The sequence below is a fragment of the Achroia grisella genome, unplaced genomic scaffold (genome assembly GCF_030625045.1).
Source record: "Achroia grisella isolate CSIRO2021 unplaced genomic scaffold, CSIRO_AGI_Agris_v1 utg509, whole genome shotgun sequence".
In the NCBI taxonomy this organism is placed as follows: Eukaryota; Metazoa; Arthropoda; class Insecta; order Lepidoptera; family Pyralidae; genus Achroia; species Achroia grisella.
Window position 1 is genome coordinate 1,433,146 of NW_026712902.1, and position 13,839 is coordinate 1,446,984.

Genomic DNA, 13,839 nt, shown 5'->3' on the forward strand with positions numbered 1-13,839 from the left:
TTCTTAAATGTACCACCAGTCTCTTCGGAGGCGTGGGTTCGAATCCCACCGCAGCCACCATGAAGTAAACTACGAGATAACTTTATAATGACTGATTTATTTTAGATCCACCCACATATTACGACATATTCATGCAACACGTTCTTTATTAATAAATAACTTAACTAAACTTAACTTATTTAAATTTTACTTAATGTATTTACGATTACGGTATAAACAAATTTCATTCACGAGTATGACGTATGAGCCAGCCATCACTGCGCTCGACCATATTTTAGGAAACCCAATGTGTTTAGGATTAAATTATAATATATATTTTTTTCAATTTAGTGAAAATATACATACTGTTTTAAATTTGACGTGGTCATTATTTATACCTTACATAAAAATACTTAAAATCATGGGATCTTACCGCGTTTTATTTATTTTTATTGATCAGTTTACCCGTGGTCATAGCAGTTGAAACAATGCCGAAATATCGGGAACTCAATAAAAATAAATAAAACGTGGTAAGATCCCGTGATTTTATCTAATTATCCGTATAAATATTGATTGGTAAAATTTAAAACAGTATATTTTCTCTAGATTCAAAGAATTTCGTTATACAATTCCTATAGTTTAGGAATTGTATAACGAAACTCTTTGAATTTCTTGTAATTTATATAAATCGTCAAAAATGATTAAGTATGTAAATTAATAGTTATTGATGCAGTGATTTTTCCTAATTAAAGCAAATAAATGAAAATACATCGACAATTAATCATTCATTTTAAAGTTAAAATACAAATATAGAAAAATCTAGTAAGTTCTAAAATCAGCGCTGAGCAGCATATGTGTAAACGTTACGCTCACTGCATCAGCTGAGTCAGCCCCTTTTTGCCCAGAATATGTACTGGGAGGTATTACAGCTTCTATTTTTTTTTTATAACACAGGGGACATACGAGTATGCGGCTCATCTGATGGTAAGTGATTACCGCCGCCCATGAGCACCTGCAACACCAGGGGAATTGCAACTTATTCGTTTATCTATATATATAAATAAAATTGGAGTGTCTGTTTGTAATACTAAAATAATCGTTTTTACTACATGCATATGAATATAAATACAGTACATAAACTAAAATAGTATTTTTTACAATTATTGTCTGTCTGTCTGTTTGTTCCGGCTAATCTCTGAAATGGCTGGACCGATTTGACGGGACTTTTTTTGGCAGGTAGCTGATATATAAGGAGTAACTTAGGCTTCTTTTATTTTAGAAAATAAAGTTAACGCGGACTACGTCGTAGGTTCACCTAGTTATATATAAAATTCTCGTGTCATAGTGTTAGTTAACGTACTCTTCCGGTACAGCTTGACCGATTTTTATGAGATTTTATATGTATATTCAGTATGTCTGAGAATCTGCTACTATCTATTTTTCAGACCCGTAAGTGATAAGTTCACCTCTAAACTTTTTCAATATTTTTTGACATAATATTTTATTTTAATTTTAATAAGATTTAGCATTGAAAATGCTAATGCCTATTTTGAATAACGATTTTAATTTATATGGCAACAAACAGTTATTACAACCACAGATAACATGATATTACATATTACAACTATATAATTACAACTCGCTTCATGGTTTCAACAAACTGGCCAGTTTATTTATATTTGCACACGTCACGTTTCCTAGCGACCATCCGGCATACGAATTCTCGGTACAACCTGTTGACAAGCAGTTCTTCGGAATTAAATAACCGGTTATTTGGACTGAATCGATGTTAACCGTGGAATTACGTCTCTAAAATGCGCGGTGACGATTTAAGGAACCGTTTTTAAATTACCGTGCCTGTATTAGGTATTGCGATTTTATTTTATTACGACATTTAATCTTCAATTTCGATATTTAAATTGTTATTTCATTTGGTGTTGACGATTTGAAGTGGGAGCGTGTGAACTTCATTTTCAACTCAATTACCCAAAGAAATGTGGACATTCTGAATTTCGACAATAACAATAACTTTGAACAATTCATGCAGCGCCATCTAGTCCCAAGCTTGTGTTATGGGTACTAAATATATAAAAACCATCACTTTTAAGAATATCCTTCAATTCTTGTCTCTAACGGGTCTCTAACTTAAAAAAAAGAGCGAGCAAAATAGATCTATGTAGGTCGCAGTGCTACAGGTCCAAGCACCTGACAATAACCCAAACACCTCCATAAAAATGGGTATTAAATACATTTTTTTTATAAATACTTACATAATATACATAGAAAACATCCAGACCGATACAAACAATCATAGTCCTGAATACAAATGTTTGTGTGTGCTCGAACCAGCGACCATCGGAAGTAAATCGATGTGCTAAACCGCTAGACCACCGAGGTCATCAAGTCCATAGTACATAGGGTTTCGATAACACCAGTTACTCTGTTATAATAGGATGATAATAAGTGATAACCACTAATTTATATAAAACTAGCTACTCGCCCTGGCTTCGCATGGGTGTACATGTATTATATATAGATATATTTATATATAAACCTTCCTCTAAAATCACTCTATCTATTAAAAAAAAACACTTCAAAATCCGTTGCGTAGTTTTAAAGATATAAGCATACATATAGGGACAGACAGCGACAGCGACAGCGACTTTATTTTATACTTTTCTAGCTACCCACCCCGGCTTCACACGGGTGTTATATATATAATACATATGTATTATATATATAAACCATCATTTTGAATCACACTATCTAATAAAAAAAAACGGATCAAAATCCGTTGCGTTGTTTTAAAGATTTAATCATATATAGGGACAGACAGTGACAGCGACAGCGACTTTGTTTTATACTATGTAATGATGATTTATTTTATGTAATGATGACTAAGAGCAAAACTTCTTAGCCTTCTAAAATATTGGTTGCTAGTGATTCGTCACAGAACACCGATGATTCGTAACAGAATATTTATTTTACTTGATACGTTTCCTAAAACCTTACTAACTAATATTATAAATACAATAGTAACTCTATCTGTCTATCTGTCGTGCTTTCAAGCTAACACTACAGAACCGATTTAAATTAAATTAGCTACACAGATAATCTGAGAAAGGTGCTAGGCTACTTTTTAAAAAGGGTTGTAAAGGGTTGAAAGATTCAATTTAATTTATTAAATTGGTTCATTTCATACAGAAATGAATCAATTTAAATGAAATTTGCTACACAGATAGTCAAGACCCTGAGAAAGACGTATTTTTAATGCGAATAAAGTTGTAAAGGGTTGAAAGGGTTGAAAGGTTGTATCGTAATTTTTAAGCTAGAAGCTTGAAACTTATTATTCAGGCTGTTGATTAAATATAAATAAATATAATATTTAAACTTTGTAAAAATTTTACCCTTACGTGGGTAAGATGAAATAGCCATTGAAAGTTTGTACAGAAATTCGTCATATTTGAAGCTAGAACGATGTCAGGCATGTCTTATTTATAAAATAGCCTAAATAATTAAAAATGCTATTCAAAGTTAGTATCCACGCGGACGAAGTCGCGGGCACAGCTAGTTAGTTAAATATATTCCTTCCATTATTAATTAAACATAATAATACTCCTATATATTTATTAATACAAGACTTTTATGATAGATTAGTTCTTATTTTACTTTTTTCAATCGATCAAATGAATCTGAAGAAAATACTTTGATTCTCATAAGTCTAGTCTCTATACTCTATTAGTCTGCAGCATCCTTACATTATTAATTAGAATCAATAATATTTCTATATATACATATATTAATACAAGACTTTTATGGTAGGTTAGTTCTTAATTTACTTTTTTCAATCGATCAAATGAATCTGAAGAAAATACTTTGATTCTCATAAGTCTAGTCTCTATACTCTATTAGTCTGTAGCATCCTTCCATTATTAATTAAAATCAATAATATTCCTATATATAAGTACATATATGAATACAAGATTCTTATGATAGGTTAGTTTTTATTTTATTTTTTTCAATCGATCAAATGAATCTGAAGAAAATACTTTGATTCTCATAAGTCTAGTCTCTATACTCTATTAGTCTCTAGCATCCTTCCATTATTAATTAAAATCAATAATATTCCTATATATAAGTACATATATGAATACAAGATTCTTATGATAGGTTAGTTCTTATTTTATTTATTTCAATCGATCAAATGAATCGAACAAAAAAATATTTCGATTCACATAGGTCCAGTCTCTATGATCTATTCGTCTGTAGCAGATAGTTTTGACAAGTAAACTGCTAGATCTGTACACAGTTTTAGTCCAAAACTGCCAAGAAAATTATTCTTCTTAAATATTATCAATCATATGCAACGATTGAGAGGTAATTAAAAAGCCCAATCTAAGAAAAAAATGAATATTCTCATCTGATGGGGTCAAAGGAGCAAAGTGACTATATTCGTCTCTCTCATACACATGTGATACAAGCCGATGTGTAACATGATATGGCAATAAATAAAATATATCGTGGCATCTCGCTCTAGACTAGTAAAACAAATGGAATTGTCCCTTTCGAGCCGAGTCTATCCGACCTCGTGGAAGTTTGTTATCGCTTCGAATACTTTAGAAGTTCTGTTCTAACCTTGAATGTTGGAATTCCACTCAGGCTGCGCCAAATACTAACTGACTCCTCAGTTTAGATATGCGCTTTTCAAACATCATATCATATTTATGGCCCAACATATATATAGACATCATTGATTTATTTGATTGTATTTTATTAATTATATTTATTATTTACTAATTAGTCCCGTTAGCAAACGTTGTTTTGCCATATAAAATTGCCATATAAATTTGCAATTTAAAAATAGGGGTTGATGTCAATTTGTTTTTATAATTCAACCTGTTCATTCAATATTTTTTATCACAGAGTTTTTTTTTAATTGAATCCTATCTTACTAATGTTATAGGGGAAAGGGGATTGTAGGTATTGTGGACTCATAGGCCATTACTAATAATGTACCGTGTCAGGTTGACCTCCACGCGGTTCCCCCTGGAAACCATCGTGATAAATTCTTGGTGAATTTGTCACGATGGGCTGACCTAACTGACCTGACCACATACTCATCTTATCATCCTCCAATGGTGCCCCGCCAGCGTAAACCCTCAGCGCAGGCGAGTGCACTATTCCATTATCATCCCTTAAAAAAAATATATTATAAACGTGAAGGTTTGTAATTAATGATGGATAGATGGATCGATAGATATTTATTACTCTTTCACGCAAAATCTACTGAACAGATTTGGGTGAAACTTTACAGTAATATAACATATGATCTATAAATTTGATGCGCGGGCGCAGCTAAGTTATTTTCTAAATACCAAAGTTTGTAAGGATAAATGCTTGTTACTCTGTTGTTAGGATAAATGTTTGACGACCTCGGTGGTCTAGCGGTTTAGCACACCGCTTTATGACCGATGGTCGCGGGTTCGATTCCTCGCACGGCACAAACATTTGTATTCATGAGTATGATAGTTTGTATCGGTCTAGGTGTTTTCTATGTATAATATTTGTGTATTTACGAAAAAAAATCTATGTATATGTATCATAACACAGGCTTTAGCTAGCTTAACTTGGGTCTAGATGGCGCTGTGTGAATTGTCCTGAGATTATTATTATGAATGCTGAAAATGCTGCTTATGGCTCTCCATATTGAAAAGGGCACCAACCAAAAACTACTACTTAGAATTAATTGTATTTTTTCACACACAAGCCTTGCTATATGAACTCTCAAAGCATATAGAAAAAATTGAAGTTGAGTGCAAAAAATACAAATAAATCCTAAGTTAGGAAAAAACGAAATTACTTTCCGAACAACCTAATAGTATACAATACAAATTATTTAAACCAATTCAATACAATATTGGTAAATATTTCGTGTAGGCTACAGCAGTACAAAATGGTACATACCTCAGTGTGTAGAATCACTTTTTTTTAGAGGATGATAATGGAGTGGTGCACACGCCTGCGCTAACAGTGTACGCTGGCGGGGCACCAGTGGAGAATGATAAGATGAACATAAAGTTAGATCAGTTAGCCCAACCGGGGATCTATCACGATGGTTTCCAGGGGAACCGCGTGGAGGTCAACCTGACATTGCTAGCGATAGGATCATTAGTCCACATCACTAACAATCCTTTCCCCTTGTGGAGAATCACTTCGTAAGTACGTATTTACGGTTTTTTGTTTTCTACGGTTTTCTACACACTATCAATAATAAGCTAGACATAATTCACAAAGCAGGTATAGCTTTAGATCCGCAGCAGTTGTCAGATTTAAAAAAAATGTATAGAAATAAAATAAAACTCATTTATCATTTTTCAATTACTGTTGACTGTCTTACCCGCGTAACTTCGTCTGCATCACACTTACTTGACATTTATTATTATATTTCGCCCAATTTACGTAATATCATTTTATATTATAACCTGTGTTATTCTGATGTATAAGCTACATTCCTGAAAAGTTTTATTAAAATCCGTTCAGTAGTTTTTGCGTGAAAGAGTAACTAAGTAACAAACATCCATCCATACATACTTACAAAACTTCGTGTTTTTAATATTAGTAAGATTGCTAAATTGAATGTACATATATTTTTTTAATAGCTAATTATTTCGGTTTGGCAACCTCCATGGCTAAAAAATAAAAGGCTTTGTAATCGTTATAGTGTGTAACTAAAAATATCCAAATTTCAACGAAACCTTATACCTCTAACTTTAGAAAGACCGTTGCCGAGCTCGCTCCAAGAATGGCGGAATTCTTACAATGCAGGTTGTATACAAAACTTGTTTGACCAGAATTGAGAAAAAAAGTGGCGGGTAAGTTCGCCTACAATAGCATTCCGCGCTCGGCACCGCCCGCGCCCCGCCCCCCGCCCCGCCACCGCCCCGCGCCCCGCGCCCTCGCCGCCAGTCCGCGACCGAGCGCGACCGCGTGCGTGTGTTCTCTAACTCAATGATGTGCTTACAAAAGATTCTAAATCATAAACAAAATAGTGTTGGTGACCGCTAAATTCATGATCTTCAACCTAAAATGTGACCTTATGCACATTTTCAGTTATTCTTTACCGAATTACAGTTATTTACCAATGATATTATTTTACTTTACACTAGTGCAATGCGAGATGCATTTTTAGAATAGTGAAACCGAAAATCTGTGCTGTGAAAAGTTATGTTGTGTGCAATTACGGTTGTCCTATTTCGGTTGTTATCGATTTTTCACCGTCACTATACGGAAACAGCTGTTTTGGGAATGCACACGGAAGTGAAATTCGAAGCTGCCAATAATCTTACTTTTTAACACATATTTCTTTATTTCCTTATGTGGAATACCTTAACTTATAGTAAATCAACACGTATGTATTAAAAAAATATGTTTAAATCACCTAACTTGAGATGGGACAATAAAAGAACATGAAAATAAAAACCGTTTAATTTTTTCTTAATAGTTTTAAAGTGAAGTGTATTGTAACTTGTGCACTGTGCTTCATACAGTTATAAATTGGTAATGATTAAAAAGTAAATAAATCTACGATCATTTGAAACATCCAGTGCTAGTGTGTTGTTCAAAATTCTGTGCAATATAGTGGTCTATTCTTTGGATTTACCTGCTGTTTGTGGATTGAGACCTGTGGATAAGGTAATTTATACTTATTTTGTTATTTAAAATAGTAATAGTAGCTAGAATGTTCGATTAAAAACTTTGGTTGCGCGGCCTCCGGTTCTGTGCCGGATTCGTTGTGTAGGCCTAATAGCTGTGCACCGCCGAAATTACCGGCTTTTCTAGAAACATCACAGTGTGGATATCTTAATTCTATATAGTTGTTATGTTTTCTAACGTAAATTGGTTATGATCAGAAAATTTATTTCCTTTTGATAAGTAGGAATTTAGTATGTTGGAAACTACTATCGCAAGCCTCGTGCAGAACGTGAACTGTGTAACGAATAGTTATATTTTTAATGCTGTTAAATAATACAATATAGATTATTAAACCTAGTAGTGAACTATCGAATTCAATACTTATATATACCTAGGTATAACTATCTCTAAAACAAATGTATTTAAAAGTTGTGAGGTGCCTAGTTAATGTGTAGTAAAATAACTATGTTTAATCCACTGACTATTTTTAACAAAACTTGTATCATAGGTGGGGCTGTATGGTCAACTGATCTTTGCCTGACCCATCTGTAGAAAAATTGGGATTGAAAAGGAAAAAACAATGTAGGCAACTGCTGACAGCCTATTTTGTTTTAAACAAATATCATAATTCTAACAAAATTTGTCTTATTTTTTTTAATATAGGTAATGTTTCTGATTTTTTCCATAGAATTCAACTCATAAAATTGAAATTTAGTGAGATCAATTGAAATGCAACATGATTCAATATTAAAATGTAATATTGTTGTTTTATGGTAGTGCTTTAAATTTATATTATTATGACATATATATGTACCAACATTGTAATAGTAAGTTATAATTGGATTGAGTGATCTGACACCAAAAAATCCAATACATCCAAAATAACTTATCCATACAATTGAGTATAGAAAAGTTATTTTGAAAGTTATCAGTGGTGAAATGTAAAATATTTTAACCATAATCATGAGGAAAAACTGTTATTTAAGACATTATTTTTATATATTATATATTTAGATATTCATAAATAAGAATATAAATACTCTATTCCATATAAACTTCATTTTAATTGCCGCTTTGTTTTTTAATCTACCACTCAGATTCAGGTAATAAGGTGACTTCTTTGAAAGAAATATTGTCCATATTCACATTTCCAAGGCAATGTGATAATTGAGCACTTGATTTCACAGTACTATACTATACATCTGAATGAATCTTAGAAAAAAACAGTAATAAAGTATTGGAGTTCTCCTGTTACTTTAATAGATACTTTACAGATAGAAAATGTTAGTTAATTTTGTGCTTTGTCTTTAGTTTTGAGGAATTTGGGCTAGAAGATGATCTATGGTACAATACTTAATACTTAGATAATTATAACTTGCATATATTGCTGTTACCACAAATGTATTGTATTTACTTCAAAAGTTAAAGTATAAGGACAAAATCATATAAACCCATACAACAAATTCAACAGAAATTTCAGGCGTACCTCAGGGGTCTATTCTTGGGCCTATATTTATTTGCATATAATATTGTTTCTGTCCTATAGGACAGATGTGTGTAATACTATATTTCTCTTTTATATTCACTATAATTTTCTATATATATATCCTATTTCTCTTTAACACTACAATGAATCGTAATTACCCCTATTTAACCACTTTATATTGGCTGCAATAGATCACTCTTACAGATAAGATCCACCCTTATTCACATTGTTATCTACAAGTAATTTGTTATTATTCCATTTATAAGTGCTATAAAGATAATAAATGACAATAATACACCAGCAGCCTTGACGAAACAAAATCTTATATATATTATTTTGTTTCATCAAAAAATGTTGCTGGTATATTGACAAAATCTTGATAGTGAAATTTATGTAGGGCATCAATTTGTTGTACTTCGTCTTCAGTAATGGTCGTTGGTATTGTTGCGGTAGAGTGGTAATGCGACTAATACAATGCAGATATAAAAAGTGCTTTTCTTATGGGTAACAACTCGCCTCTCCGGAGGACAAACTTTTGAAGATTTTTGAAAAATCTTCTAAAACAAGAAATATAGTAAAAAATGAAGGGTTAAAATAATAATTAATTTTTGGACGTCCCTTGTGCTGTACATATATATAAGCAATTCTATTAGTTGAGCCGTAACCCAGTTCGCTATTCTAGTTACCTACGACGTAAATACGATTTCGTGCAAGTTTCCCTGCCATAAATAATGCAATGGTAGACCACAAAGTAGATTATGAGAGAACAATAGAAAGGGAAAGTGTTATGTCCCTATAGTTACAGACAATATCAGCTAACGAAACTTTAAGTACGGTCAGCAAACTAAAGCCAAGTGCTCATCTTACACGAAAGGAAGCTAATGTTTTTCTTTCTACTGACCAACTATTTGCTTTGTCTCTTGCACTGCAGGCTAGGTAAGAAGTATTGCCTGTCATTATATATTAATACTAGAGGTCCTAGCAAACGTTTTGCCATATAAATAAAGTTCTAATATCGCTATAAAAAATAAGGGTTGGTGGTAGAAGGGTGAAAATTTAGGTTTGTATGTATTTTTAATGCCATATTATAAATTTAAAAAAATAGGAATCTTGTCCAAAAACAAAAATAATGTTAGGGGTGGATAACCCTTATTACTTAGGGGTAAGAAAAATAGATATAGATTCTCAGACCTACTGAATATGCCTATAAAATTACATTAAAATCGGTCAATCCGTTTCGGAGGAGTATGGTAACTTACGTTGCGCTGATGAATTATATGTTAGAAGATTATGTGTTTGTAATTAGATATATGAGAAATTTAATGTGTGCTATACGCATAAAATTTCTTTTATAATTGAAATGCAGTTACTTATTCATTCTCATATCCATGAAAATTGTTAACTATCGCCTATATTCTTGAATATCAGTACGTATAACACCTAGGGGTTTGGACCTCGATTCAGGCTGTTGTAATTTTGATCCCCGTTTGAATTGGACGAAGGAGAGATAATGTAACGATTTCAGAACATCACTTTTGTGAACTTTATAAAAAATCATAAGAAGCGAAATCTGTCCGTTTATGCGTTAAGGTTTCATGTATTATAAAAATATAAATAATTCATATTTAAGAATTTCTAGTCATACAGTTGTCAAATCTAAAGACTTTAAGACCTCACGCCGCTGTGGAGTTACATCACAAGGTGCGTTGCATGTTGGTCGGAGTTCGACAATGAGTGCCCATCAAAACGTCAACTTACATATATTAGAGGCTGGTAGATCTGTGCCCGTGACTTAACTGTCGGGGAAACTTCTAGAGCTGCTGTTTCCATTCCGTTTCGGTTCATCACATTTATTACTGTTATACTCTAGAACGGGTGTTGCTTGTAGATACTGGTCTGCTCTGTTAACTAAGACTGATTTATCTTAATACTCAAGTAAATATTTATTTATGACAGTTGGTATTCACACAAAATTCTTAAAAATGTAATTCTGAACATGTTTTTTAAAAGAGCAACACGCACGTATCTTGTTCATTCTTGTGATGAATCTGCAATCCGAATGATTGGTAGAACAAGAAAATACGACTATTCCAAAGTGCTAATATTAAGTTTATTTGAATTAAGATTATTTCTATTAATCTGCTTTAACCTAGGAGAGCATTGATATTGTTAGCAAATGCGATAGGTTAGTAGTAGGCCCCCTGTTACAGTATAAAACAAAGTCGCCGCCGTTGTCTGTTCGTTTATATCATTAAAATTGTGCAGCGGATTTTAATGCAGTTCTCAGCAATAGATAGAGGGATTCAAAAGGAAGGATTATATGTATAATACATGAGTATTATAGTATAGAGCAAGTCAAGATATTGAAACATTTCTAATGTGTTACCCGTGCGAAGTCGGTACGTGTAGTATATAAATGCAGTAAAATCAGGGAAAATATTGGTGAAATGGTGGTGAGGATAAAATCAGTAGATTTATCTTATAAATGTTTGTAATTGACCTGCATTAATAAAGACCTTTTGATTTGATTCGGCGGGTACGTTCGGCCTGATTTCGCTACACACGTGGCAAACTAAGAAGCGGTCCCTAGCTCCGATATAGTCCCAGATTTTAGTGTCCCGAGTAGCCTGTTTTATTCGTCAGCACCGAAATTATTCCAGCCTGTGTTCTTTTTATGGATCATAATGGAATGGTGCACCTGCCTGCGCTAACGGTTTACGACAGGGTACCAGTGGAGGATGATAAAATGAGCAAGAAGTCAGGTTTATAAGCCCATCTTGGTAAATATGAATTTACCACGGTGCTTTCCAGGAGGAACCGCGTTGAGGTCAATCTAATATGGTACATTGCTAGGAGGTTATTCCACATTACTAATAACACATCGACAAAGTCTAATTACGGCGATAAAGTTTCTGTTCACACAGTTATAAAATTGGTTATGAGATAAGTCCTACAGGTAGAAAATGTAGAACATGACCTACCTGAATTCCAAATTTCATACGAATTCGACCAGTAGTTTTAGCGCAAGAGAGTAACAAGTATTTCTCGTTACAAATATTAGCATTTAAAATAAATAGCTGTGCCCTCGGTTTCATTCGCATGAAATTTGTAGCCTTTATGCTATTTTTTTTATGGATGATAATGGAATGGTGCACCGCTGCGCTAACGGTTTACGCTGGCGGCGCACCAGTGGAGGATGATAAGATGAGCATGAGGTCACGTCAGTTAGCCCATCGTGACAAATTCACCAGGAATTTATCACGATGGTTTCCAGTGAGAACCGCGTGGAGGTCGACCTGACCATGGACGAACAATCCCCTTTCCCCCCTCCCATATGCTATTCTAATGTATAAGTTACATTGCCGTAAAGTTTCATCAAAATCCGTTCAGTAGTTTTTGCGTGAAAGAGTAACAAATGTCCATCTATCCATTTGTTCATCATTAGTAACAAACTTTACTTTTTTTTAATGGATGATAAAGGAATGGTGCGATCGCCTGCTCTAATAAGCTATAAAGTTTCTGTTGAAACCGTTATAGAATTGGTTATGGGATAGGTCCTCAGGCAGTTAACACACGGCGACCATACTAGGGTTTATGACATAATAACGCCCTCCACGAATAGTGGTCGCTCTCAGACGTCTCTTCCAAGAATAGTCGCCAGTTGTACGAGTGCGCTGTTGTAAAACGTGATTTGGTGATTCCATTATTCAGTATGGCTGCGTAGAGAAATTTCAAAATGTCTTTTGTGGCGTAAAAGGATTTGCATTATTGTATTAATAAAATACTCGTACTTAGCTCCACTTAAAACAACATTAGAATTTATTGTTAGGTTTTAACATAAGTAGTCTAATTAACTGATGTTCTGTCGAGGGACTCTGACTGGGAGGATAATCTGACTTTGTTTTCTATGTGTATATAAGAAAATAACAATAATGATATACTAATAATGTGAAAATCTATGTATATGTATCAGTTATCTAGTACCCATAACACAAGCTTTAGCTATCTTATCTTGAGTCTAGATGGCGCTGTGTGAATTGTCTTGAGATTATTAAGATTCTTATTATTATTTTTAACAAATTTGCTAATAAATATTCTATCTATTATAAGGTTTGATCGGGGATATCAGAATACAACATGGATATTTTATCCCCTTCGTTCTTAGACTTCTTATAACAGAAATTAGACTTACATTCCTACTCATCAGACAAGCAACGAAGAGCATAATGTTTTAACTTTATTATTATCAGAAGCAGGCAAGGGTTTCTTTTTACTAAGAACTCACTCTATAATGAGAATCTTCAATTGTGTCTCTAAATCCTACTTTACCGAATGTTAGTAGACGCTAAGTTAGTACTTCACTACCTAACTATTTGAACCACTTCAGCAAAACATTTTCACCTACAAGGAAAAATTGTCTTGGAAAATCTCACGCCGAATGTAACTACTACGAGAGAGTAATCGGATTCACTTCCACATAATCCGTCACCTCGTGTGCTTGTTCCCAGAATTTTAGAAATTCCCTTTTTATTTCACCTACGATACTAAAAAATACACATCTGTTATATATACTAGCGGCTTGCGTATTGATCTGTCGGCGTGGGTGCCAGGACTTTTCTAACTCTTCATGTCAAGTCTTCAAGACTGTTTAATCTAGCTAATGCTAATAATATTACTGAACG

At 33.4% G+C, this 13,839-nt stretch overlaps 1 protein-coding gene across 1 annotated transcript in view; it reads left to right on the forward strand.

The window, feature by feature from the left end:
* The first annotated feature begins 6,959 nt into the window (after positions 1-6,959).
* LOC131846244 (protein winged eye) overlaps positions 6,960-13,839 on the forward strand; it is a 142,081-nt gene continuing 135,201 nt past the window's right edge. The window contains exon 1 of the mRNA XM_059195500.1: positions 6,960-7,671. The gene's annotated coding sequence lies outside the window, so the exon portion shown is untranslated. The remainder of the gene's footprint in view (positions 7,672-13,839) is intronic.